At 38.6% G+C, this 27,090-nt stretch overlaps 1 long non-coding RNA gene across 2 annotated transcripts in view; it reads left to right on the top strand.

The window, feature by feature from the left end:
• Positions 1-17,739, top strand: part of LOC133257421 (uncharacterized) — a 42,656-nt gene extending 24,917 nt beyond the window's left edge. For both annotated transcript variants that reach the window (XR_009739547.1, XR_009739552.1), the window contains 2 exons: positions 3,999-4,082; positions 17,632-17,739. This is a non-coding gene — a long non-coding RNA (uncharacterized LOC133257421). The remainder of the gene's footprint in view (positions 1-3,998; positions 4,083-17,631) is intronic.
• Positions 17,740-27,090: the final 9,351 nt, after the last annotated feature.

The raw sequence follows: 27,090 nt of genomic DNA, 5'->3' as shown, positions 1-27,090 counted from the left end.
TTGTTCCACATTTTAACTGTTCTAGTTCTTTTTTTTCTTTTTTATTTATTTATTTATACCATTTCACGCCAGTCAGAATGGCTGCGATCCAAAAGTCTACAAGCAATAAATGCTGGAGAGGGTGTGGAGAAAAGGGAACCCTCTAACTGTTCTAGTTCTAACTGTTGCTTCTTGATCTGCATATAGTTTTTGCAAGTCAAATCTGTGTATTTATTTTTATTTATTTACTTTTTCTATCTCTTCTTTTTTATTTTTAATTTATTTTTTTAAATTTATTTATTTTAATTGGAGGCTAATTACTTTACAATATTGTACTGGTTTTGCCATACATCAACATGAATCCGCCATGGGTGTACACATGTTCCCCATCCTGAACCCTCCTCCCATCTCCCTCCCCCTCACTGCTGGGCATACATATTGAGGAAACCAGAATTAAAAGAGACACGTGTACCCCAATGTTCATCGCAGCACTGTTTATAATAGCCAGGACATGGAAGCAACCTAGATGTCCATCAGCAGATGAATGGATAAGAAAGCTGTGGTATATATACACAATGGAGTATTACTCAGCCATTAAAAAGAATACATTTGAATTTGTTCTAATGAAGTGGATGAAACTGGAGCCTATTATACAGATTGAAGTAAGCCAGAAAGAAAAACACTAATACAGTATACTAACGCATATATATGGAATTTAGAAAGATGATAACGATAACCCTGTATGCGAGACAGCAAAAGAGACCCAGATGTATAGAATAGTTTTTTGGACTCTGTGGGAGAGGGAGAGGGTGGGATGATTTGGGAGAATGGCTTGGGGCTGGTGCATTGGGATGACCCAAATCTGTGTATTTAAGGTGCTCCTATTATAATCAAAATATGACTGAATTTTAAAAATCTAACAATCTTTGATCTTGTATTTGAAATACCTGGTTCACTTGCATTTATTGTAGTTACTAGTATGCTGTGTTGTTTAGTCACTAACTTGTGTCCTATTCTTCTGTAACCCTATAAACTATAGCCAACCAGACTCCTCTCTCCATAGTATTTACCAGGCAAGAATACTGGAATGGGTTGCCACTGTTTTCTTCATGTGATCTTTCCAACCCAGGGATCAAATCCTTTCTCCTGCTTTGCAGGCAAATTAAATCTAACATCATACTGTATTTTTGCTCTTTGATCCGTTTGATTTCTATTCCATCTTACCTCCTTCATTATCTATTTGGCATTAACCCTAGATTTCAATTACTTCCTCTACTATTTTGATATTTTAAACTTTCTTTAATAATTTTGAGTGATGATACTAGAGATTATATATCATATCCCTGATTTATTCCAACTTAATATACAAATTGGTATTTTTATCACTTTTCAGATGGAGCAAAGACATGGAAACATTTTACTTTCAATTGTCCTTTCACTTTCTTAAAATTATTTTGCATATTTAAAATTTTTAATAATCACTAAGGAGCAGAAATAAGCTATTCCAAGTTTGCTTTACTTGAATTTCTGAATCTTAAAACTGTGGTACAATAAGATGTTTTTGAGTTTCATTCCATTTTTTAGTGCAGCAATAGCTAACTAGCACAGTTTTTTTAATACCAAAAGTATCAAAATACCATAGCAGAAATCTGAAGCATAGGACATCAAGTTTGAGATTTAGCAAAACAAAGGAGCTAGAAGGGCCTCCAGGAGATTTAGTGAATGCTGGATGGTCCTCAAGGAATTTCTTCATGAAGTTGAATGCAGTGTGAAAATTATTATCGCTAATAAGATATATGGAATCAGGACAAATATCTCCATACATTTTTTTCTACTGATGTCTAAAAGGACTACATTACATTTTCATTTAATTAACTGATATGCATGAAACCAAACTCATTTTTCATATCAAGTCAGAATGTACATTAGGCTTTGATCAGGATGAAGAAAATATAACTCTAAGTTATCAGTTAGCTCTATTGTATAATTTCAAGCTCATTAGTAATCTGTTCAAATTTACAACTATCAAGATGATATCTTATTCAAATTTTTACTTTTTAGTTTTCCCTTAAACGATTGAGACCATATAATGGCAAGCAATTAATAAAAACAATGAAAGAATTTACTGAAATATATGACCCTTTAAAATCACTTATATATATAATATATATATTTCATACATTAGACATGTGAATTCTTAGAAAATGGAACTTGAAACTCCTCTTAAATTAGGCATTTAAAAATTGTTCTTTTGTAAGCACAATTTGAATACTTTTCAATTTTGTACTGACACTGGTTTCTTTTTAAGAACCAAATGGATTCAGGTAAATACATGAGTAAGATAATAAAAACATAGATGATTGCTACCCTGACTCTTCATTGTACATGGGAAAAGCAGTGTTTTGATAAAAACAGATAAGCATAAATAAAATTATAAAAGCAATAGCTATGTTAAGAGTGAAGAATAAGAAAGTATTGCTTCAAAAGATAAAGAGACTCACAACATTTTAAGTGAGGATCTATTAAATATTTTATAGGAAAAACAAGTTTTCAGGAAAGGAATTATGCTTTTAAAAATTAGTTACCTTCCAATATTTAAATAATTTTTATCTTGTTCTCTGTTGAATAACTAAATCATAAGGCAACTTTCTGACCTTTTCCTACTCCTTAAGTTTCTCTTGTTTAGTGACTGTGAAGCAGAAATTTTAATTAAACTAATCAAAAGGCAATTTGTGATGATGAATTTTGTTTACAGAAAAACTAGTGAAGCTGCACTGGTCAGCAAATGAATCATTGTCTAGAAAAAAATTAGTCAACAGGATAAATTTCTCTGTCAATAATATGCAGAACATCTTTCAATAATTAAAACTTCTTCCTTCCATTTCAGCAGAGTTTACATTTCTGCCATCTGTTTGAAGTAGACATAGTATTGATGTCTAATCAGTTCATTCACAGCATTTTTCACTTGTAGGTTTCCCTGAGTTATAAAGTGTCTTTAGTTAACAACTAAATGGTTCACTGATGATGTTCAGACATAAGCTATGGGAGCACTTCTCTGAAGGGAATTTGGTGACCTAATGATAGTCATAATTGCTATTAGCCAAATAAGCCCATTTACCACCACCTCCCCAACTTTCAAGCCCATAGTAGAATTGTACTCCTGACTTATATTTGGAAATAGCATGGTGCCCAGTTTTGACCAAAAGAGTCATTAAAATTTATTTGCTGAAGCCAGAACTTAGTATTACTTGCAAAAACATGAACTCTTAAAGTTTTCCCGTTTTCTCTGATATTAGTTCAGTCAGTTCAGTCACTCAGTCATGTCTGACTCTTTGCGACCGACTGCAGCACTCCAGGCTTCCCTGTCCATCACCAACTCCCAGAGTTTACTCAAACCCATGTCCATTGAGTCAGTGAGGCCATCCAACCATCTCATCCTCTCTTCTCCTCCCCACTTCAATCTTCCCAGCTTCAGGGTCTTTTCCAATGAGTCATTTCTTCCTATCAGGTGGCAAAGTATTGGAGTTTCAGCTTCAGCATCAGTCCTTCCAATGAATATTCAGGACTGATTTCATTTAGGATGGACTGGTTGGATCTCCTTTCTGTCCAAGGGACTCTCAAGAGTCTTCTCCAACACCACAGTTCAAAAGCATCAATTCTTTGGCGCTCAGCCTTCTTTATAATAGAACCCAACACTACATGCAAAGACAGCCACTCCATTGTCTTGAGTCTGAGTGACTGCAACAAGCAGGGTCTGTGATAGACACAACATAAACAAATCTTTGTGTTTTTATGCCTCTGAGATAGTAGGGATTGTTTACTACTTCAGAAAACCTCAGCTCTATTCCACATCACCCAGGATTTTCAAGCTAAATGTCTATCCCTAAGAGTACAGTACTTTGTTTTGTAGATACAGTAACAAATTATTTGGATGGAGGGATATTTTGGGTCAAGGGCTCCAGTTCAAGTGAATTTACTGTCCAAAAAGCACCTTTATATCTTTATTCATTTTTTTTCAGCTACTTGTTTCCTTGTACCAAGAATAGGTTTATTTCAGTCTTGCTTTAAGTGTGGTCTACCATCAACAGCACCACATCAGACAGGTAAGGAGGAATTAGCTCTATGAAAATTCTAACTATTTAGTTCTGTAAAAATTAACAAAGTTAATTTAAATGTATTTAAGGACTACCACGTATTTCATGAATTCTCATGTACATCATCCCCCGCCACCACCACAATTTAACCTTTTTAAAATAAGAACACATATTACCAAAATTTGTGGCTTGCAAGATTACAGTTCCTAACAGGTAAAGAGCTAACACAACTTGGTTGCATGAAAAATTCTGTTGACTCTTTGTGAAAAGATTAAGAAACAGCCATCAAGAAAGTATCTTAGATTCCCTAAAATATAGGTATATGAATCCAATTCATGTGATTTGATATCAAAGCATAGAACTAAAAAAGTAAAGGAGCAATAAAATGTAATGAAGCTTTCAAGTTAGATCCAAGTTTGAATTCTAGCTTGACCATTTATTTGTTTTGTGATTACTGTTAAGTTTTTAACCACTCTGTACCTATTTCCTTATCAGTGAAAAATAGGAATAATGGTACTTAAGTCACAAGGTTGTTATGAGGACTATATTATGTATAGATGCAAAGCCCTTTAAAGACTCGGACACATAGTAAGTTCTTTACAAGTGCTGGCTGTGTTTGCCCTCTCCCCACAATCCTGAAAAATAAAACATATCCAGCAGATTAGAATTATGATCTTTCTGAGAATATTTTCACTTCAACTGAAACAACATTTCATGCAATTATCCTTTATGAATTTGGGAAGTTTACTGGGAGGATTATTATTTTCTATAATTGCTTTATAATTCTGTGTATTATTATTTTTTTGTTGTTGGTCTCTAGTTCTGTAGTGTTCAATTGAGTCACTCAGTCTTGTCTGACTCTTCACGACCCCATGAACTGAAGCATGCCAGGCCTCCCTGTCCATCAACAACTTCCATAGTTTACTAAAACTCATGTCCGCTGAGTCTGTGATTCCATCCAGCCATCTCATCCTGTGTCACCCCCTTCTCCTCCCACCTTCAATCCTTCCCAGCATCACGGTCTTTTCAAATGAGTCAGCTCTTCGCATCAGGTGGCCAAAGTATTGGAGTTTCAGCTTCAACATCAGTCCTTCCAATGAATATTCAGGACTGATTTCCTTTAGGATGGACTGGTTGGGTCTCCTTGCAGTCCAGGGGACTCCCAAGAGTCTTCTCCAACACCATAGTTCAAAAGCATCACTTCCTTGGTGTTCAGCTTTCTTTATAGTCCAACCCTCACATCCATACATGACCACTGGAAAAACCATCAGATCAGATCAGATCAGTCGCTCAGTCGTGTCCGACTCTTTGCAACCCCATGAATTGCAGCACGTCAGGCCTCCCTGTCCATCACCAACTCCCGGAGTTCACTGAGACTCACGTCCATCGATTCAGTGATGCCATCTAGCCATCTCATCCTCTGTCGTCCCCTTCTCCTCCTGCCCCCAGTCCCTCCCAGCATCAGAGTCTTTTCCAATGAGTCAATTCTTCTCATGAGGTGGCCAAAGTACTGGAGTTTCAGCTTTAGCATCATTCCTTCCAAAGAAATCCCAGGGCTGATCTCCTGCAGAATGGACTGGTTGGATCTCCTTGAAATCCAAGGGACTCTCAAGAGTCTTCTCTAACACCACAGTTCAAAAGCATCAATTCTTCAGTGCTCAGCCTTCTTCACAGTCCAACTCTCACATCCGTACATGACCACAGGAAAAACCATAGCCTTGACTAGACGAACCTTTGTTGGCAAAGTAATGTCTCTGCTTTTGAATATGCTATCTAGGTTGGTCATAACTTTCCTTCCAAGGAGTAAGAGCCTTTTAATTTCATGGCTGCAGTCACCATCTGTAGTGATTTTGGAGCCCAGAAAAATAAAGTCTGACACTGTTTCCACTGTTTCCCCATCTATTTCCCATGAAGTGGTGGGACCAGATGCCATGATCTTCGTTTTCTGAATGTTGAGCTTTAAGCCAACTTTTTCACTCTCCACTTTGACTTTCATCAAGAGGCTTTTTAGTTCCTCTTCACTTTCTGCCATAAGGGTGGTGTCATCTGCATATCTGAGGTTATTGATATTTCTCCAGGCAATCTTGATTCCAGCTTGTGTTTCTTCCAGTCCAGCGTTTCTCATGATATACTCTGCATATAAGTTAAATAAACAGGGTGACAATATACAGCCTAGCCTTGACTAGAAGGACCTTTGTTGGCAAAGTAATGCCTCTGCTTTTTAATATGCTGTCTAGGTTGGTCATAACTTTCCTTCCAAGGAGTAGGTGTCTTTTAATTTCATGGCTGCAATCACCATCTGCAGTGATTTTGGAGCACAAAAAATAAAGTCAGCCACTGTTTCCACTTTCCCCATCTACTTGCAATGAATCGATGCCAATTTTTCACTCTCCTCTTTCACTTTAATCAAGAGGCTCTTTAGTTCTTCTTCACTTTCTGCCATAAGGGTGGTGTCATCTGCATATCTGAGGTTATTGATATTTCTCCTGGCAATCTTAATTCCAGCTTGTGCTTCATCCAGCCCAGCGTTTCTCAAGATGTACTATGCATATAAGTTAAATAAGCAGGGTAGCAATATACAACCTTGATGTACTCCTTTTCCTATGTGGAACAAGTCTGTTGTTCCATATCCAGTTCTAACTGTTTCTTCCTGACCTGCTTACAGACTTTTCAAGAGGCAGGTCAGGTGGTCTGGTATTTCCATCTCTTTCAGAATTTTCCACAGTTTATAGTCATCTCCACAGTCAAAGGCTTTGGTATAGTCAATAAAGCATAAATAGATCTTTTCCATTCAAAGGGTTCTTACTCTTGTCTCTAGCACATTTATTTAAAATTGTGCATCCATGTCTTGACTTCCTACTTTTACATTCCAGTCCCCTATAATGAAAAGGTCATCTTTTTTTGATGTTAGTTCTAGAAGGTCTTGGAGGTCCTCATAGTGCCATTCAACTTCAGCTTCTTCAGCATTATTGCTTGGGGCATAGATTTGGATTACTATGATTTTGAATAGTTTGCTTCGGAAAAGAACAGAGATAATTCTGTTGCTTTTGAGATTGCATCCAAGTACTGCATTTTGCACTCTTTTGTTGACTATGAGGGCTACTCCATTTCTTCTAAGGGATTCTTGCCCACAATAGTAGATACAATGGTCATCTGAATTAAATTTGCCCATTCCAGTGTATTTTAGTTCACTGATTCTTCCTAAAATATCAATGTTCAGTCTTGCCATCTCCTGTTTGACCACTTCCAATTTGCCTTGTTTCATGGACCTAACATTCCAGGTTCTTTACTTTACTTCCATCATCAGTCATGTCCACAACTGGGTGTTGTTTTACTTTGGCTCTGTCTCTTCATTCTTTCTGGAGTTATTTTCCACTGATCTCCAGTAGCATATTGGGCATCTATGGACCTGGGGAGTTCATCTTTCAGTGTCCTATCTTTTTGCTTTTTCATACTGTTCATGAGGTTCTCAAGACAAGAATATTGAAGTGGTTTGCCATTCCCTTCTCCAGTGGACCACATTTTGTCAGAACTCTCCACCATGACCCATCTGTCTTGGGATTCCCTACATGGCATGGCTCACAGTTTCATTGAATTAGACAAGGCTGAGGTTCATGTGATCAGTTTGATTAGTTTTCTGTGATTGTAGTTTTCATTCTGTTGGCCTTCTGATGGATAAGGATAAGAAGCTTATGGAAGCTGATGGGAGAGACTGACTGAGGGGGAAACTGGGTCTTGTTCTAATGGGTGAGGCCATGCTCCATACATCCTTAATCCAATTTTCGGTTGATGGGCAGGGATGTTTTCCCTCCCTGTTCCAAACTATGGTGGAGGTAATGAAGATAATGGTGACCTCCTTCAGAACGTCCCATGAACTGCTTCGCTGAGTGCCCACACACGGCAGCAGGCCAACTCCAAACCACGCCTTTGCTGGAGACTCCTGGACACTCACAGGCAAGTCTAGGTCAGTCTCTTTTGACATCACTGCTCCTTTCTCCTGAGTCCTGGTGCACACAACATTTGTTTGTCCCTCCAAGAGTTGGTTTCCCCATTCTTGTGTAAGTTCTGGCAGCTCTATGGTGGGGTTAGTGGTGACCTCATCCAAGAGGACTTATGCTATACCCAGATCTGCTGCACCCAGAGCCCCTGCCCTACAGCAGGCCACTGCTGACCCGTATCTCTGCATGAGACACTTAAACACAATTCTAACTCAGTCTTTGTGGGGTCTCTGGGTCCTGGTGCGCAGGTTTGTTTGAGCCTTCCAAGTGTCTCTGGTGGTTATGAGGTTTGAGTCCAAATGTGATTTTACCCTTCCTACTGTCTTGCTGGGGCTTCTCCTTAGCCCTTGGATGTGGGGTATCTTTTTTCAGTTGTATCCAACATTCTTCTGTCAATGATTGTTCAGCAGTGAGTTGTAGTTTTGGAGTTCTCACAGGAGAAGATGAGTGCATGTCCTTCAACTCTGCCATCCTTTTCATTATAGGGGATTGGAATGCAAGAGTAGGAAGTCAAGGGATACATGGAGTAACAGGCAAATTGACATTGGAGTACAAAATGAAGCAGAGCAAAGGCCAACAGAGTTTTGCCAAGAGAACAGACTGGTAATAGCAAACACTGTCTTCCAACAACACAAAAGAAGACTCTACACATGGACATCACCAGATTGTCAATGCCAAAATCAGATTGATAACATTCTTTGCAGCCAAAGATGGAGAAGCTGTATACAGTCAGCAAAAACATGAGGAGCTAATTGTGGCTCAGATCATGAACTCCTTATTGCCAAATTCAGACTTAAATTGAAGAAAGTAGGGAAAACCACTAGACCATTCAGGTAAAACCTAAATCAAATCCCTTACACTGGAAGTGAGAAATAGATTCGAAGGATTAGATCTGATAGACACAGTGCCTGAAGAACTATGAATGGTGGTTTGTGACATTGTACAGGAGGCCGTGATCAAGAGCATCCCCAAGAAAAAGAAGTACAAAAAGGCAAAATGGTTGTCTGAGGAGGCCTTACAAATAGCTGAGAAAAGAAGAGAAACTAAAGGCAAAGGAGAAAAGCAAAGATATACCCATCTGAATGCAGAGTTCCAAAGAAAAGCAAGGAGAGATAAGAAAGCCATCTTCAATGCAAAGAAACTAAGGAAAACAACAGAATGGGAACAAAATAGAGATCTCTTCAAGAAATTTAGAGATACCAAGGGAACATTTCATGCAAAGACGGGCACAATTAAGAACAGAAATGTTATGGACCTAACAGAAGCAGAAGATATTAAGAAGAGATGGCAAGAATACACAGAAGAACTATACAAAAAAGATCTTCATGACCCAGACAATGATGATAGTGTGATCACTGACCTAGAGTCAGACATCCTGGAACGTGAAGTCTAGTAGGCCTTAGAAAACATCACTACAAACAGAGCTAGGTGATAGAATTCCAGCTGAGGTATTTCAAATCCTAAAAGATGATGCTGTGAAAGCACAGTGCTCAACATGCCAGCAAACTTGGAACATTCAGCAGTGGCCACAAGACATGAAAAGATCAGCTTTCATTCCAATCCCATAGAAAGGCAATGCCAAAGAATGTTCAAACTACTGCACAATTGCACTCATCTCATACTCTAGCAAAGTAATGCTCAAAATTCTCCAAGCCAGGTTTCAGCAGTACGTGAACCACAAACTTCCAAATGTTCAAGCTGGATTTAGAAAAGGCAGAGGAACCAGAGATCAAAATACTAACAACCATTGGATCATTGAAAAAGCAAGAGAGTTCTAGAAAAACATCTATTTATGCTTTATTGACCATGCCAAAGTCTTCGACTCTATGGATCACAACAAACTGTAGAAGATTTAAAGAAATGGGAATACCAGACCACCTGAACTGCCTCCTGTGACCTCTGTATGCAGGTCAAGAAGCAATAGTTAGAACTGTATATGGAACAATATTCTGGCTCCAAAATGGTAAAGGAATACATCAAGGCTGAATACTGTCACCCTACTTATTTAACTTAGATGCAGAGTACATCATGTGAAATGCCAGGCTGGATGAAGCACAAGCTGGATCAAGATCAGTAGGAGAAATATCAATAACCTCAGATATGAAGATGATACCATCCGAATGGTAGAAAGCAAAGAAGAATTAAAGAGCCTCTTGATGAGTATAAAAGAGGAGCGTGAATAAAAGTTAGTTAAAGACTCAACATTCAGACAATTAAGATCATGGCATCCAGTCTCCTCATTTCATTGCAAATCAGTTCAGTTCAGTAGCTTAGGCCTGTCTGGCTCTTTGTCACCCCATGGCCTGCAACATGCCAGGCCTACCTGCCATCATCAACTCCAGAAGTCTACTCAAACTCAAGTTCACTGAGTCCACGATGCCATACAACCATCTCATCCTCTGTCGTCCCTTTCTCCTCCTGCCTTCAATCTTTCCCAGCATCACAGTCTTTTCAAATGAGTCAGCTCTTCACATCAGGTGTCCAAAGTATTGGAGTTTCAGCTTCAACATCATTCCTTCCAATGAATATTCAGGATTGATTTCCTTTAGGATGGACTGGTTGGATCTCCTTGCTGTCCAAGGGACTCACAAGAGTCTTCTCCAACACCACAGTTCAAAAGCATCAATTCTTTGGTGCTCAGCTTTCTTTATAGTCCAACTCTCATATCCATACATGACTACTGGAAAAAAACATAGCCTTAACTAGATGGACCTTCGATGGCAATTAACGTCTCTAATTTTAATATGCTGTCTAGGTTGGTCATAACTTGTCTCCCATGGGGTAAGCATCGTTTAATTTCATGGTTGCAGTCACCATCTGTAGTGATTTTAGAGCCCCAAAAATAAAGTCTGCCACTGTTTCCACTATTTCTCTATTTGCCATGAAGCAATGGAACCAGATGCCATGATCTTTGTTTTCTGAATGTTGAGCTTTAAGCCAAGTTTTTCACTCTCCTCTTTCACTTTCATCAAGAGGATCTCTAAGTCTTTTCAATTTCTGCCATAAGCGTGGTGTCATCTGCATATCTGAGGTTATTGATAGTTCTTGAAGCAATCTTGATTCCAGCTTGTGCTTCATCCAGCCCAGCGTTTCTCAAGATGTACTCTGCACATAAGTTAAATAAACATGGTGACAATATACAGCCTTAACATACTCCTTTCCATATTTTTAACCAGTCTGTTGTTCCATATCCAGTTCTAATTGTTGCTTCTTGACCTGCATTCAAGATTTCTCAAAAGGCAGGTCAGGTGTTCTGGTATTCCCATCTCTTTCAGAATTTTCCACAGTTTATTGTGATCCACACAGTCAAAGGCTTTGGCATAATCAATAAAGCAGAAATAGATGATTTTTTTTGAAATTCTCTTGCTTTTTTGATGATCCAACAGATGTTGCCAATTTGATCTCTGGTTCTTCTGCCTTTTCTAAAACCATTATGAACATCTGGAAACTCATGGTTCATGTATTGCTGAAGCCTGGCTTGGAGAATTTTGAACATTACTTTACTAGCATGTGAGATGAGTGCAATTGTGCGGTAGCTTGAACATTCTTTGGCACTAACTTTCTTTGGGATTGAAATGAAAACTGACATTTTCCAGTCCAATGGCCACTGCTGAGTTTTCCAAATTTGCTGGCATATTGAGTGCAGCACTTTCACAGCATCATCTTTTAGGATTTGGAATAGCTCAACTGGAATTCCATCACCTCCACTAGCTTTGTTCGTAGTGATGCTTTCTAAGGCCCACTTGACTTCACATTCCAGGATGTCTGGCTCTAGGTGAGTGATCACACCATCATGATCTTCTGGGTCATGAAGATCCCTTTTGTACAGTTCCTCTGTATATTCTTGCCATCTCTTCTTAGTATCTTCTGCTTCTGTTAGGTCCATACCATTTCTGTCCTTTACTGAGCCCATCTTTGCATGAAATGTCCCCTTGATATCTTTAATTTTCTTTAAATTTCTTCAAGACATCTCTAGTCTTTCCTATTCTCTTGTTTTCCTCTATTTCTTTGCACTGAACACTGAGAAAGGCTAAAGAGTCCAAACCACGAGTCTGTAGGTAAACTTAAGTTGCACCTTGTTCTTCGGCTGCCACGCCTTTAGATTCCCTACAGATGATGACTCTCATTTTTAGCTGTTTAAAATGCAATTTATGACTGAATAGTTTCTTCTTGTTGTTGTTTTGTTGTTGTTGTTGTTGTTTTGTTTTTTTATATTCGCTGTTTAAAATGCAAATTATGATCCTATATATATATATATTTTGCTTTTTGATCCTGGGGCCATGTCTTAGTATCTTCTTTAGATTAGAGGTTTCCCAAGCTTCTGTAGCAATATTTGTATGGGTCACCTCTTTGAGTGGTTGCCTCTCACCCTTCCCAGGCTTCTTTGCCTGTTTCAGTCCCAGTGGGACATTTTTCATGACCTTGGTCAAATTCCAGTGCTTGTTACTGTATCTCTGTGTTCAGTTCAGCCTTTGTGTCAGGCCTTGAGGAGCCAGCTGTGAACAAGCCAGACACAAAGCCCAGCCCTCATGAAACCTACAGGTTCATGGGAGAGAGGAAGATTAAGAATTAGAAGTGTGGGAATTCCCTGGATGTCCGGTGCTTAGGACTCTGTGTTTCTACTGCAGAGTACATGGGTTCAATCCCAGTTGAGGATCTAAGATCCTTCATGCCACTCAGCACCAAAAAAAAAAAAAAAAAAGAATTACAAGTGTGGTGGAATTTATGACAGTCAGGATGCTTTTTTTATGATGCATATTGCAAGGGGACTGAATATGGTCTCAGGCTGAGGGAGGCGACTGAGGAATGACCTTTAAAGTCTTGAGGGTTGAGCAGGAGTTGACCAGGCAAGGAGCTGGAGGAGGGGGACTGTCTGAAGGCCCTGAGGAACTGAGGAACTGAAGGATAGTAGCGAGCGGTGGCTGTGTGGTGCTGGAGTGGCCGAGAGGAGATACCCCACGTCCAAGGTCAGGAGTGGTGGCCCTGAGGAGGTACGCCACGTGCAAGGTCAGCGAAACCCCAGTAAGATGGTAGGCACTGGAGCGACTGTGAGGAGATACCCCATGTCCAAGGGCAAAGGCGAAGCCCCAGCAAGATGGGAGGAGGGGCAGATTCACGTTTAGAATCAAACCCCATTCCCGCCAGAGATGCTAAGAGGGCTCAAACAAACCTTGTGCACACCAGGGCCCAGGGACTCCACAGAGACTGAGATAAACTGTGTTTGAGAGTCTCCTGTGGAGGTACAGATCAGCAGTGGACTGCCACAGGGACAGGGGCTTTGTATGCAGCAGACTTGGGTATGGCATAAGCCTTCTTGGAGGAGATCACCATTAACCCCACCATAGAGCTGCCAGAACTTACACAGGACTGGGAAAAAGACTCTTGGAGGGCACAAACAGAACCTTGTGCACAAGGACCCAGGAGAAGGGAGCAGTGACCCCATGGGAGACTGGCCCAGACTTGCCTGTGAGTCTCCAGGAGTCTCCAATGGAGCCATGGGTCAGTGGTGGCCTGCTGCAGGGTTGGGGGCACTGAGTGTAGCAGTATATGCATGAGATCCTTTGAAAGAAGTCACCATTATTTTCACTATCTTCACCATAGTTTGGCCCCAGGCAAATGGGGATTGGGGGCAGGAGGAGAAGGGGACGAGAGAGGATGAGATGGCTGGATGGCATCACCAACTCGATGGGCATGAGTTTGGGTAAACTCAGGGAATTGGTGATGGACAGGGAGGCCTGGCGTGCTGTGATTCATGGGGTTGCAAAGAGTCGGACATGACTGAGCAACTGAACTAAACTGAACTGAAATAGCAAGGGAGGGAACACAGCTCCACCCATCAACAGAAAATTGGATTAAAAATTTACTGGGCATGGCCACGCCCATCAGAACAAAACCCAGTTTCCCCCTCGGTCATTCTCTCCCACCAGGTAGCTTCCATAAGCCTCTTATCCGTCTCCATCATAGGGCAGACAGACTGAAAACCACAATCAGAGAAAACCATGCAATCTTATCACATGGGCCACAACCTTGTCTAACTCATTGAAACTATGAGCCATGCCCGGTAGGGACACCCAAGGTGGGTGCGTCATGGTGGAGAGTTCTGATAAAATGTGGTTCCCTGGAGAAGGGAATGACAAATCACTTCAATATTCTTGCCCTGAGAACCCCATGAACAGTATGAAAAGGCAAAAAGATAGGACACTGAAAGATGAACTCCCCAGTTTGGTAGGTGCCCAATATGCTACTAGAGATCTGTGGAGAAATAACTCCAGAAAGAAGGAAAAGAGGGAGACAAAGCAAAAACAACACCCAGTTATGGATGTGACTGGTGACAGAAGCAAGATCTGCTGCTGTGAAGAGCAATATTGCATAGGAACCTGGAATGTTAGGTCCATGAATCAAGGTAAATTGGAAGTGGTCAAACAGGAGATGGCAAGAGTGAAAGTCAATATTCTAGGAATCAGTGAACTAAAATGGACTGGAATGGGCGAATTTAACTCAGATGACCATTATATCTACTACTGTGGGCAGGAATCCCTTAGAGGAAATGGAGTAGCCATCATAGTCAACAAAAGAATCCGAAATGCAGTACTTGGATGCAATCTCAAAAACAACAGAATGATCTCTGTTCATTTCCAAGGCAAACCATTCAATATCATAGTAATCCAAGTCTATGCCCCAACCAGTAATGCCAAAGAAACTGAAGTTGAATGGTTCTATGAAGACCTACAAGACCTTCTAGAATGAACACCCAAAAAACACGTCCTTTTCATTTTAGCAGACTGGAATGCAAAAGTAGGAAGTCAAGAAACACCTGGAGTAACAGGCAAATTTGGCCTTGGAGTACAGAATGAGACAGGGCAATGGCTAACAGAGTTTTGCCAAGAGAACGAACTGGTCATACCAAATACCCTCTTTCAACAACACAAGAGAAGACTCTACACATGGACATCACTAGATGGTCCACACCGAAATCAGATTGATTATATTCTTTGCAGCCAAAGATGGAGAAGCTCTATACAGTCAGCAAAAACAAGACCGGGAGCTCACTGTGGCTCAGATCATGAACACCTTATTCCCATATTCAGACTTAAATTGAAGAAAGTAGGGAAAACCACTAGGCCATTCATCTATGATCTAAATCAAATCCCTAATGATTTTACAGTGGAAGTGGGAAATAGACTTAAGGGCCTAGATCTGATAGATAGAGTGCCTGATGAACTATGGACTGAGGTTCATGACATTGTACAAGAGACAGGAATCAAGACCATCTGCAAGGAAAAGAAATGCTAAAAAGCAAAATGGCTGTCTGAGGAGGCCTTACAAATAGCTGTGAAAAGAAGAGAAGTGAAAAGCAAAGGAGAAAAGGAAAGATATACCCATTTGAATGCAGAGCTCCAAAGAATAGCAAGGAGAGATTCCCCTTAGCTGCTGTCATTTCCACCCTCCAGATGGAATACTTATAAGGTTCAGAAAAACATCAGAGAGGCTCCTTGTTCAACCTACTGTCACACAGTGCCCTCTGTGAGAAACAGTGAGATACTGGATGGAACAGTTTAGTTGCATTACGTCTGCTTACAAAATTCACATACAAGAAGTGCCTCTTATTTATTCTTTGTTCAACTCCATGAGATATTAGTTCAGTTCAGTTCAGTCGCTCAGCCTTGTCCATCTCTTTGCAACCCCAGGTACTGCAGCACGCCAGGCTTTCCTGTCCATCACCAACTCCCAGAGCTTGCTCAAACTCATGTCCATCGAGTCAGTGATGCCATCCAACCATCTCATCCTCTGTTGTCCCCTTCTTCTGCCTTCAATATTTCCCAGCATCAGGGTCTTTTCCAATGAGTTAGTTCTTGGAATCAAGTGGCCAAAATATTGGAGTTTCAGCTTTAGCATCAGTCCTTCCATGAATATTCAGGACTGATTTCCTTTAGGATGGACTGGTTGGATCTCCTTTGCAGTCCAAGGGACTCTCAAGAGTCTTCTCCAACACCACAGTTCAAATGCATCAATTCTTCAGTGCTCAGCTTTCTTTATGGTCCAACTCTCACATCCATACATGACTACTGGAAAAATCATAGCTTTGACTAGACAGACCTTGGTTGGCAAAGTAATGTCTCTGCTTTTTGATATGCTGTCTAGATTGGTCATAGGCTGCAGTCACCATCTGCAGTGTTTTTGAAGCCCAAGAAAGTAAAGTCTGTCACCATTTCCATTGTTTCCCCATCTATTTCCCATGAAGTGATGAGACTGGATGCCATGATCTTAGTTTTCTGAATGTTGAGCTTTAAGCCAACTTTTCCACTCTCCTGTTTCACCTTCATCAAGAGGCTTTTAGTTCTTCTTCATTTTCTACCATAAAGGTGGTGTCATCTGCGTATCTGAGGTTATTGATATTTCTCCCAGCAGTCTTGATTCCACCTTGTGCTTCATCCAGCCTGATATTTCCCATGGTGTACTGTGCATATAAGTTAAATAAGCAGCATGACAGTATTCAGCCTTGATGTACTCCTTTCCTGATTTGGAACCAGTATGTTATTCTGTGGCCAGTTCTAACTGTTGCTTCTTGACCTGCATATAGATTTCTCAGGAGGCAAGTCAGGTGGTCTGGCATTCCTATCTCTTTAAGAATTTTCCACAGTTTGTTGTGATCCACAAGTCAAAGGCTTTTGCACAGTCAATAAAGCAGGAAGTATAAAGACTTTTTTTTCTGGCCACCTGATTACTCATGGTCATATAACTGATTTTAGGCTTCCACTGAAAGTTTGACAGGGGCAGAAACATGAAGTGCATTTCAAATTGTCACATATAAGAAATGTAAAATTTCCTAGAGTCTTCATTAAGAGGTTAGATTGGAAAAGAGTGTTGAGTTATTTGCATAATGATATATTAAGAATTTATTTTTAGATTCAAACAGATTATGCTAGTTTTGACCCCAATTAACAGAACTAATCACGAATGGAATGCATTTCCTGTATACATCACACATTACTGACAGTAAGTGGCTTATGGACATCAGTTACTGCCAATATTTCTTTGGCCTTCAACAGATCTATAATTTTTTTCTGTAGGGTGGGTTCCATAAATTGGAATTGTGCTTCTAAATATGAGTAAATATGCAGTTGCAGTAGGGTGGGTTCCATAAATTGGAATTGTGCTTCTAAATATGAGTAAATATGCAGTTGCAGTGGGATTAGAGGGAACCCAAGAGTGACCAAGTGATTGACACATCTGTGAAGTCTGTTTCTTAAAATTTTTGTCAATTTATTAAGCGATGATTAAATGTTTCACACGAGCTGAACATTAAAGAAACTGACTTATAAACTAAAGCCCAATAACTCAGTAGTGATGTGAGAAATACAATTTGAAGGATGACTCAAATTTGTCTCCTCTATTTGTCTCCTCTATTTAGGACTGTTTTTGACAGTGTCAGGGTCCCATGTTTGAGCAACAAGGACTGAGAAGTGAAGCATTTGAAATTGTTTAATTATTTCATCTGGATATGGTAGCACTCAGAGAATTATTTATTCTCTCCTTAATATCCATCTTTCTACTTACAGGGACATGTGAATTAATCAGTGCCATTCATACACAGACTGTCCTGGACTAAACTTGAAAAGAAATGTGAACAGATGTGCAAAAATAAAATCAATTTACATCTTCCATCATCTGTAGTTCTTTTCCTTAATACAATTAAATTACATGTTTAAAATATGGAGGGTTACTGTGTAATTTTATCTTTAATCATCAGTACTTGATAAAAATGTTAATTACTTGTTATTTATGATTAAAGTCCAGAAACTACTTAAATTCTTTTTATTTGCATTTTACCATGTAGTTAAGAATGGATTACTAATAATAAATCCTATATAATGAGAATATATAGATACTTATAATATCTGCCCTGAATCTAACTTTAGTTATATAAAGATTAGTGGAGAAACACAGATAATTGAATATCATAATTTAAAAACTTCTTTAGTGCTTTTAAGAAGGTGTATAGAGGTACAAAGAAATGTCTAACATATAGAATTATGAATCTAGGAATCAGAATACATGATATAAATATTATTTTCAAGTATATTTGAAATATTTTATACTATTTAACATGTAGAATTTAGCAAAATGAACCTCAGTAAATTAAAAGTGATATTCAATACTTATTTGCTGACAAAGATAATAAAAAGAAGTGAACTAACTATACAGAGTTTATTTTTTATTGGAAATTAAAGAATATATTTCTACATACATTCTCAAAGGGGAAAAATAAAAATAATTATTTAAGATTGAGTTGCATTATATTGAATAACAAAATGTATACAGTGGTACAATGCAGTTCTTAGAGAACAATATATGTTCTTAAATTCAAGAAGTTTGAAATTAATAACCAAATTTAAAAACAAACTAAAAAAGACTAGCAGGAAGATAATAAAAATGATAAAGATAACTGAAAAAATTACAAAGTTGGTTGATAAAACCAACTTGATATTATATAAATTATAATAGACTTACACAATTTTGTGTGATACATTATTTTATTTATTTATTTTTTTAAATTTTATTTTATTTTTAAACTTTACAATATTGTATTAGTTTTGCCAAATATCGAAATGAATCCGCCACAGGTATACCCGCATTCCCCATCCTGAACCCTCCTCCCTCCTCCTTCCCCTACCCTCCCTCTGGGTCGTCCCAGTGCACCAGCCCCAAGCATCCAGTACCGTGCATCAAACCTGGACTGGTGACTCGTTTCATACATGATATTATACATGTTTCAATGCTATTCTCCCAAATCTCCCCATCCTCTCCCTCTCCCATAGAGTCCATAAGACTGATCTATACATCGGTGTCTCTTTTACTGTCTCGTACACAGGGTTATTGTTACCATCTTTCTAAATTCCATATATATGCGTTAGTATACTGTATTGGTGTTTTTCTTTCTGGCTTACTTCACTCTGATACATTATTTTAGAAGACTGCTGCTGCTTCTAAGTCGCTTCAGTCATGTCCAACTCTGTGCGACCCCAGAGATGGCAGCCCACCAGGCTCCCCTGTCCCTGGGATTCTCCAGGCAAGAACATTGGAGTGGGTTGCCATTTCCTTCTCCAATTTTAGAAGACTAGTTTTCCCTAATTCCAAAACTGACAAGTATAGGACAAGAGAAATATAGACCAATTTTGTTTCTGAATAGAAAAACCAAAATCACATGTGATTTAATATCTCTCCCTATTTGTCACATCTTTGGTCTTGAGTCATCCAGTTAGCCAGACATGTTCCTCTCAAAACGGAAGCAGAAGTACATGAGGACAAGTGAAAACAATACATCTTAAGGTTCAGGCTCCAGAAAGGTACAGAGTGACTTCCATGCACCTGCTGTTGGTAAAGGACCTGCCTGCCAATGCAGGAGACATAGGAGACACTGGTATCATCCCTGGGCCGGGAAGACCCCCTGGAGGAGGGCATGGCAGTCCACTCCAGTGTTCTTGCCTGGACAATCCCGATGGATAGATGGGCCTGGCAGGCTATATAGTTCCTGGGGTCTCAAAGAGTCGGACATGACTGGGCAACTAACACACATGGTCACGTACCCAGTCTAAAGTCAAGAGGTGTGTAAATACATTTCTCTGGTAATAAAGCAACGGAAAGAGTGTTGATGTATAGAGAATTAAAAGATCGTGTCAACTAATTGCACTAACCACAGAACTATATCATTAGGAAATTATCTACATTAAGAGATGAAAGTAGAAAAGCTTGTAACCACCTAAATAAATATACAAAAAGCATTTGCTAACATTTACATTTATAATAGGTCCTTAACATGTTAAGAAGAGAGCAAGGATGTCTTAGCTTCATAAGTTGTGTCTACCAGAAATATATCACAGATATCCTAAAGGTGAAATATTAAAAATATCCCTGTTAAAATAAAAAGGCAAGGATATCTACTGTACCTGCTTTTCAACATTTTACTAGAGTTTAGCCAATACCATAAAATAGAAAAAACAAATATGAGTTTGAGCACCAATAATGGAGAGACAAACATATATGACCTTGTATATTTTTAAAGTGACATTTCACATCATTGGGAAAAACACAGTCTTATAATAAATGGTGTAGACAATGCACCCCAGGTCAGGTCATTCCTGGGGTTGCCAAAATTCAATATCTGATTGATGCTGACATCAGACAGCTTCGACAGGCCATTTCAGCTTCAGTTCTTTCCAGTGGGGTCAAGTGAGGCTTTTGGACGTGCATTCCAGGTCTGCTTCTCCACTGGACAATTCTGCTTATTCCTTTTCCACTGTACAAGTGTTAATCCCTGAAAAACATTCTCTACACAAAACTTTGCCTAAGAGTCTGGCAAAGTTAATAAAACACCTCTTTAATAAAACACAGTATACTTCCTGCCAAGAAAAACTATGTCAAACCTGCTGCTAAGTCACTTCAGTCATGTCCGACTCTGTGCAACCCCATAGATGGCAGCCCACCAGGCTCTGCTGTCCCTGGGATTCTCCAGGCAAGAACACTGGAGTGGGTTGCCATTTCCTTCTCCAGTGAGTGAAAGTGGAAAGTGAAAGTGAAATCGCTCAGTTGTGTTTGACTCTTCACAACCCCATGGACTGAAGCCTACCAGGCTCCTCCTTCCATGGGATTTTCCAGGCAAGAGTACTGGAGTAGGTTGCCATTGCCTTCTTCTGGACAGTGTGTTAAAAAGCAGAGACACCACTTTGCAGACAAAGGTCCATATAGTCAAAGCTATGGTCTTCCCAGTAGTGTATAGATGTGAGAGTTGGACCATAAAGAGGGCTGAGTGACGAAGAATTGATATCTTTGAATTGTGGTGCTGGAGAAGCCACCTGAGAGTCCTGCAGACTGAATGGAGATCAAATTAGTCAATCCTAAAGGAAGTCAACACTGCATATTTATAGGAAGGACTGGTGCTGAAGCTGAAGCTCTAATACTTTGGCCACCTGATGTTTCACTTCAGTTCAGTACTCAGTCGTGTCTGACTCTTTGCAACCCCATGGACTGCATCATGCCAGGCTTCCCTGTCCATCACCAACTCTCGGAGCTTGCTCAAATTCATTTCCATCGAGTCACTGATGCCATCCATCCATTTCATCCTCTGTCGGCCCCTTCTCCTCCTGCCTTCAATCTTTCCCAGCATAGGGTCTTTTCTAGTCAGTCAGTTCTTTGCATCAGGTGGTCGAAGTATTGGAGCTTCAGCTTCAGCATCAGTCCTTCCAATGAGTATTCAGGACTGATTTCCTTTATTGGAAATTGACCAGGATTGACTGGTTGGATCTCCTTGCAGTCCAAGGGACTCTCAAGAGTCTTCTACAACACCACAGTTCAAAAGCATCAATTCTTCAGTGCTCAGCTTTCTTTATGTTCCAACTCTAACACCTGTACATAACTAATGCAAAAACCATAGCTTTGACCAAAAGAACTTTTGTTGGCAATGTAATGTCTCTGCTTTTTAATGCTTAATGCTTAGAGCCAACTTATTGGAAAAGATACTGGTGCTGGCAAAGATTGAAGGCAGAAGAAGAAGAGGGCAGCAGAAGGTGAGAAGGTTAGACAGCATTGCCAACTCATTTGATATGAATCTGAGGAAATTCTAGGAGATAGTGAAGGACAGGGAAGCCTGGTGTGCTGCAATGCATGGATTTGCAGAGTTGGGCAGGATTTAGTGACTGAACAATTAACAACAATTCCTTTCATGAGGGTTTCACCCTCATGATCTAATCATCTCCATAGAGGCCATAATTTAACATATAAATTTGGGGGTGGGGCACATCTTCTGTAAAACTGAAAAACTGAAGTGGATGATTTCTAAAGTTTCTTCCAACATTCCTGTATATATACAGATGCTTTTTCTTCCTTTTTCCAAAGAAAGGTATTAAAGAAAGTGTTAAAGGAACAGTCAGTTAATCTTAAGATTATATATAAATGAGTCAGAACAGAAGATGCACTGAATTATTTCACTGAAATATAAGTAACTTTTATTTACATATAAAAAATAAATAAGCCTTTGGGATGAAAATCAATGGTGGTTTTTGTTTATAATTGGTCAGAAATTGAAATCTGTCTAGCTCAGTGAATATGAAATATATTCCTATCATAATATGGAAAGTCATGGATGACAGTAGCAATGGAAATAAGCTCTTATTCACTGTTAGAATCTGTTTTTCTATTGTTGCTGCCCTCTGCCTGTTGATATCTTCACTGGAGGCATGGCCATAGACAACTATACTAACATCCTGAGAACTGCCTTATCAGGAAAGAAAGGGACATTTATTACCAGCTCTGGTATGAAAAAAAGTTGTGAGTGAGACTCCAGTATTCCATCAGGGGTCTTTTTTTATCAGAGAAAGGGAAGTAATGGCAGTAATGACCACTTAAGGCAGTTATTGAGCAAGCTCTCCTGTTAGATATTTATGGGGGTTGAATGAAATATTTTTAGGAACCAGGAAAGTAAGTGAGTAGAATGTGTATATGCATTATTACTTAAACTATGCCACCGGTGAGAATGAAAATGTTGGTGTTTGAGAATGAAATGTTGTGACAAGTGTAAAACAGGACCATAGTAGGCCAGTGGGGAAATATAATTTCCATTTGTTTGACTGAAAGAGACTGACAATTATTGTGGAAAACTAGAAAAAACATTTTCTATCCAAAGGGGTATATTGATATAAAGCAGCAATATAGGGTCTTGTGGTTAGATCTGACTTATTTTAAAAAGCTGGAAATGTGCATTTTTGTGTGAATTTAAGACTTTTCTTTATAGCTGATTTAATTTTTTTGTCAGTACTGCTGTGTTGACAAATCTTCATTCAGCCTGTGAGCAAGCAGTTTGCTGCCGCTAGACTAATTAATCAGACAAAATTATTTAAATCTTTTTCTGCCTTACTCATAAAAATATATATTTTCTGAAATACTCCTGTCTCTGTCCTACATACATTTTGACTTAAATCATAATTTATACATAACCTTAATTCACAAGAGATTTATTTTGTACTGTATTTATTCTGTACTATAAGAGATTTATTTTGTACTGGTTTATGGTCTAAGATGTGGGATGCTGATGTGTCTGTCATGAAGCAATTTGTCCCCTCAAGCAAGTGAAGCTAGATACATATACTCAAATATATGTGTGGAACTAAGGTTCATGGAACTGAGTATCTGTGTGTGTGGTGCAGAAAAAGGGGTTGGTAGGGTCTAAAGGGAAAGGAGGTGGCCCTTGATTACAAAAAGGTGAGCCCAACTTTCCTGATCTTGTGTTCTGTTCTCATCCAGCTCTGCTGATATCATAATTGGAAATGTGTGGGTGAAGTATTTGATAAAACAGAAGGGAATCTCAAAGTATCCATAGCCTTCTAAATAATTATTTTGATTTTGGAAGCTTTAAAATAACGAAGACTTGGGACAAAGCTCTTTTTGTTCCATCCATGATATGGCTCCCAGATTTTTCACACTACAGTTAACTCTCATGATTCATCATTCCCAAGTAATACCTTTAACTGACATAGTGTAAAACATGTTTGAAAAGGAAAGATAAATGTCTATGTATGGCTGATGGAGGGAATTGGAAACCAGGTAAATCATCTATATAGTTCATTTCATAAGTAGTTTCTGCCAAGGCTCTGAGGACAAGGCCCCAAGATGGAAGAATGAGAATAGGGGTGAGATGTTAAGACTGAAAAATGACTGTGGAATGACAAATTTGTTCAGCATACATGGTGTGTAATATCACCCGTATATTAGCTTTTGAATTATGTCCTTTCTATATGCTTTGATGTTCTCCATATATTTTTCAAATAAATAATTGTTGCCAATTACAAAGACTATTAGTAGTCATTTACATTTATTCATAGCTCACCTGTTGGAGGCCTAACCCAAAACTGTAAGTATAATAAGAAAATGTTAAGACCAGTACAGCTTCTATTCTCATACATGTAATAGATTGTTGTAAGTAATTGTATATTTTATCTTCATGATTTACTATTTAAAGATTATTTTTTATTAGTCTATATTTTTAGTAACAAATAATTATATGTAATTTGTTGTATTTTATGTTTGTGTTTTTAGTTTTGTGGCTACATTTATGTTAAATACAAATATTTAAAATTGTTTCTTTTCATTTTTTTTACACAGACATATGCTATTTCTGTAAGATTTTTTATCCTAATACTTGAACATACAATTTTACTTTCATTACAAACAGTAGTATTCAATTATGCATGACGGTGATCTAGTCGCTAAGTCATATCCGACTCTTGCGACCCCTGTAGGACTGTAGCCTGCCAGGCTTCTCTGTCCATGGGATTTTCCAGACAAAAATACTGGAGTGGGTTGCCATTTCCTTCTCCATCAATTATGCACAGAGTTTTATAAACTGTGTTAAGCTTATGGAAGAATTTAGATAAAAGTAAACTGTATACACAGTTGTGACTTTGCATCACACAGTTTTACCCTAATAATAAGTAGGTAAAGGAAAATGATGACTGATGTGCTCAGAGATGCCCAATATCTGGCCCCTGAATTCTTGGCCTCAGCAAAGATCTCTGTGCCCAACGTGGATGCAGAAACGACTGGACATCTGGTCCTCAAAGATGATGAAAAAAAAAAAAACTCGGCTGATGATCATTTCATAGGCAGTATGTAATAAAGAGATGAGCCAACACTAGATGGACAACTCTGACTTTTGTTGAGATGCAAACTCTAAGGACTTTATCACAATTGTGACCATGATTGGTTAAGGAATCCTGATAGACAGAGATGGAATGGGGTCTTATGGTGAATTAGTTTGCTTAAAGGATATAAAGTTTTGTGACTTTTTTGCCCATCTAAGTTTATGGCATAAGCATAATGTTCATTACAATTTCATGTACAGATTTTCCTTTTGGACTGTTAACAATTACTGATTCAATTTCTTTAATAGATACAGGACTATTCAGATGTCTGTTTCTTCTTATGTGAGTTTTGTCAGATTGTGTCTTTCAAAGAATTGGGCCATTTCCTCTTCTCTATTTTGTGGCCATAATATTCTTTTATTATCCTTTTAATGTGCTCTCTTTCCTTTCATTTCTGATATAAGTAATTTGTATTCTATTTAAACGTCTTAGAAGCATGCTGATTTTATTGATCTTATCAAAGAACCAGCTTTTGGTTTAATTTATTTTTTAAAAATTTAAATTTATTTATTTTAATTGGAGGCTAATTACTTTACAATATTGTATTGATTTTGCCATACGTCAACATGAATCCGCCAGAGGTGTACACGTGTTCCCCATCCTGAACCCCCCTCCCATCTCCCTCCCCGTACCATCTGGTTTCGTTTATTTTTTCTACTGGTTTCCTATTTTCAATATCATTTATTTCTACTCTCTTATTATTTCTTTACTTCCGCTTACCTAGATTTAATTTGTTCCTCTTTGTCTAGTTTCCTAAGGTGAAATCTTAGATTATTATTTTATATAATTTCTTTTCTAATATATGCCTTGTAGTAAAATGCCATATTTTTCTCTAAGCATGGGTTTCTCTGAATCCTGTTTTTTAAGTCATGTTTTCATTTTCATCTACTTCAAAATTTTGTTTTCTTGAGTTTTTATTAAAATTTTGTTCTTTAATCTCTACATATTTGAGGATTTTCCAGTTATCATTTCTTTTTGATTACTAGTTTAATTCATTTATGGTAGGTGAGTAGATATTGCATGGTTTCTATTCTTTTAAACCTATTAAGGTATGTTTAGTGGCCAAGATGTTTCATGTTAGTTTGAGAAAATGATATTCTGCTGTTGTTGGATGAAGTAGTCTATAAATGTCAATTATATCCAGTTAATTCATGGTGGTGTTGAGTTCAGCTTATGTCCATACTGATTTTCTGCCTGCAAGATCTGTCCATTTCTGAGCAAGTAGTGTTGAAGTCTCCAACTATGATAGTGGATTTATCTGATTCTCTTGGCTAGTCTCCTGAACTTGAACAGTGGAAACAGTGTCAGACTTTATTTTGGGGGGCTCCAAAATCACTGCAGATGGTGACTGCAGCCATGAAATTAAAAGATGCTTGCTCCTTGGAAGGAAAGTTATGACCAACCTAGATAGCATATTCAAAAGCAGAGACATTACTTTGCCAACAAAGCTTTGTCTAGTCAAGGCTATGATTTTTCCAGTGGTCATGTATGGATGTGAGAGTTGGACTATGAAGAAGGCTGAGCACCAAAGAATTGATGCTTTTGACCTGTGGTGTTGGAGAAGACTCTTGAGAGTCCTTTGGACTGCAAGGAGTTCCAACCAGTCCATTCTGAAGAAGATCAGCCCTGGGTGTTCTTTGGAAGGAATGATGCTAAAGCTGAAACTCCAGTACTTTGGCCACCTCATGCAAAGAGTTGACTCATTGGAAAAGACTCTGATGCTGGGAGGGATTGGGGGCAGGAGGAGAAGGGGACGACAGAGGATGAGATGGCTGGATGGCATCACTGACTCGATGGACGTGAGTTTGGGTGAACTCTGGGAGTTCGTGATGGACAGGGAGGCCTGGCATGCTGCGGTTCATCGATTCGCAGAGAATTGGACATGATTGAGCAACTGAACTGAACTGAACTTGGCTATTCTGTCAGTTTTTAATCTCACATAGTTTGATGCTCTATTGTCAGTGCATACATACAAAAAATCATTATTTCTTTTGGAGAATTGACCATTTTGTCAGTATATAATGTTCTTCTTTATCCTTGATAAGTTTCCTTCCTTTTTAGTTTGCTCTGTTTGAAATTAATATAGCTACCCCTGCTTTCTTTTGATTTTTGTCAAGATGGTATATTTTTCTCCATCCATTTACTGTTTTAGCTTTCAAAAATGTGTAAAATAAAGTTAAAAATACTTTTTATATTGGAATATAATTGATTTACAGTGTTGTGTTAGTTTCAAGTGAACAACCAAGTGACTCAGTCATACATATATCTGTTATTTTTCAGATTCTTTTCCTGTTTAGTTATTACAAAATTTTGAATATAGTTTGT

The sequence above is a fragment of the Bos javanicus genome, chromosome 2 (assembly GCF_032452875.1).
Source record: "Bos javanicus breed banteng chromosome 2, ARS-OSU_banteng_1.0, whole genome shotgun sequence".
Taxonomy (NCBI): Eukaryota; Metazoa; Chordata; class Mammalia; order Artiodactyla; family Bovidae; genus Bos; species Bos javanicus.
The sequence above is the reverse complement of the archived record's forward strand: the minus strand, read 5'-3'. Positions and strand labels throughout refer to the sequence as shown.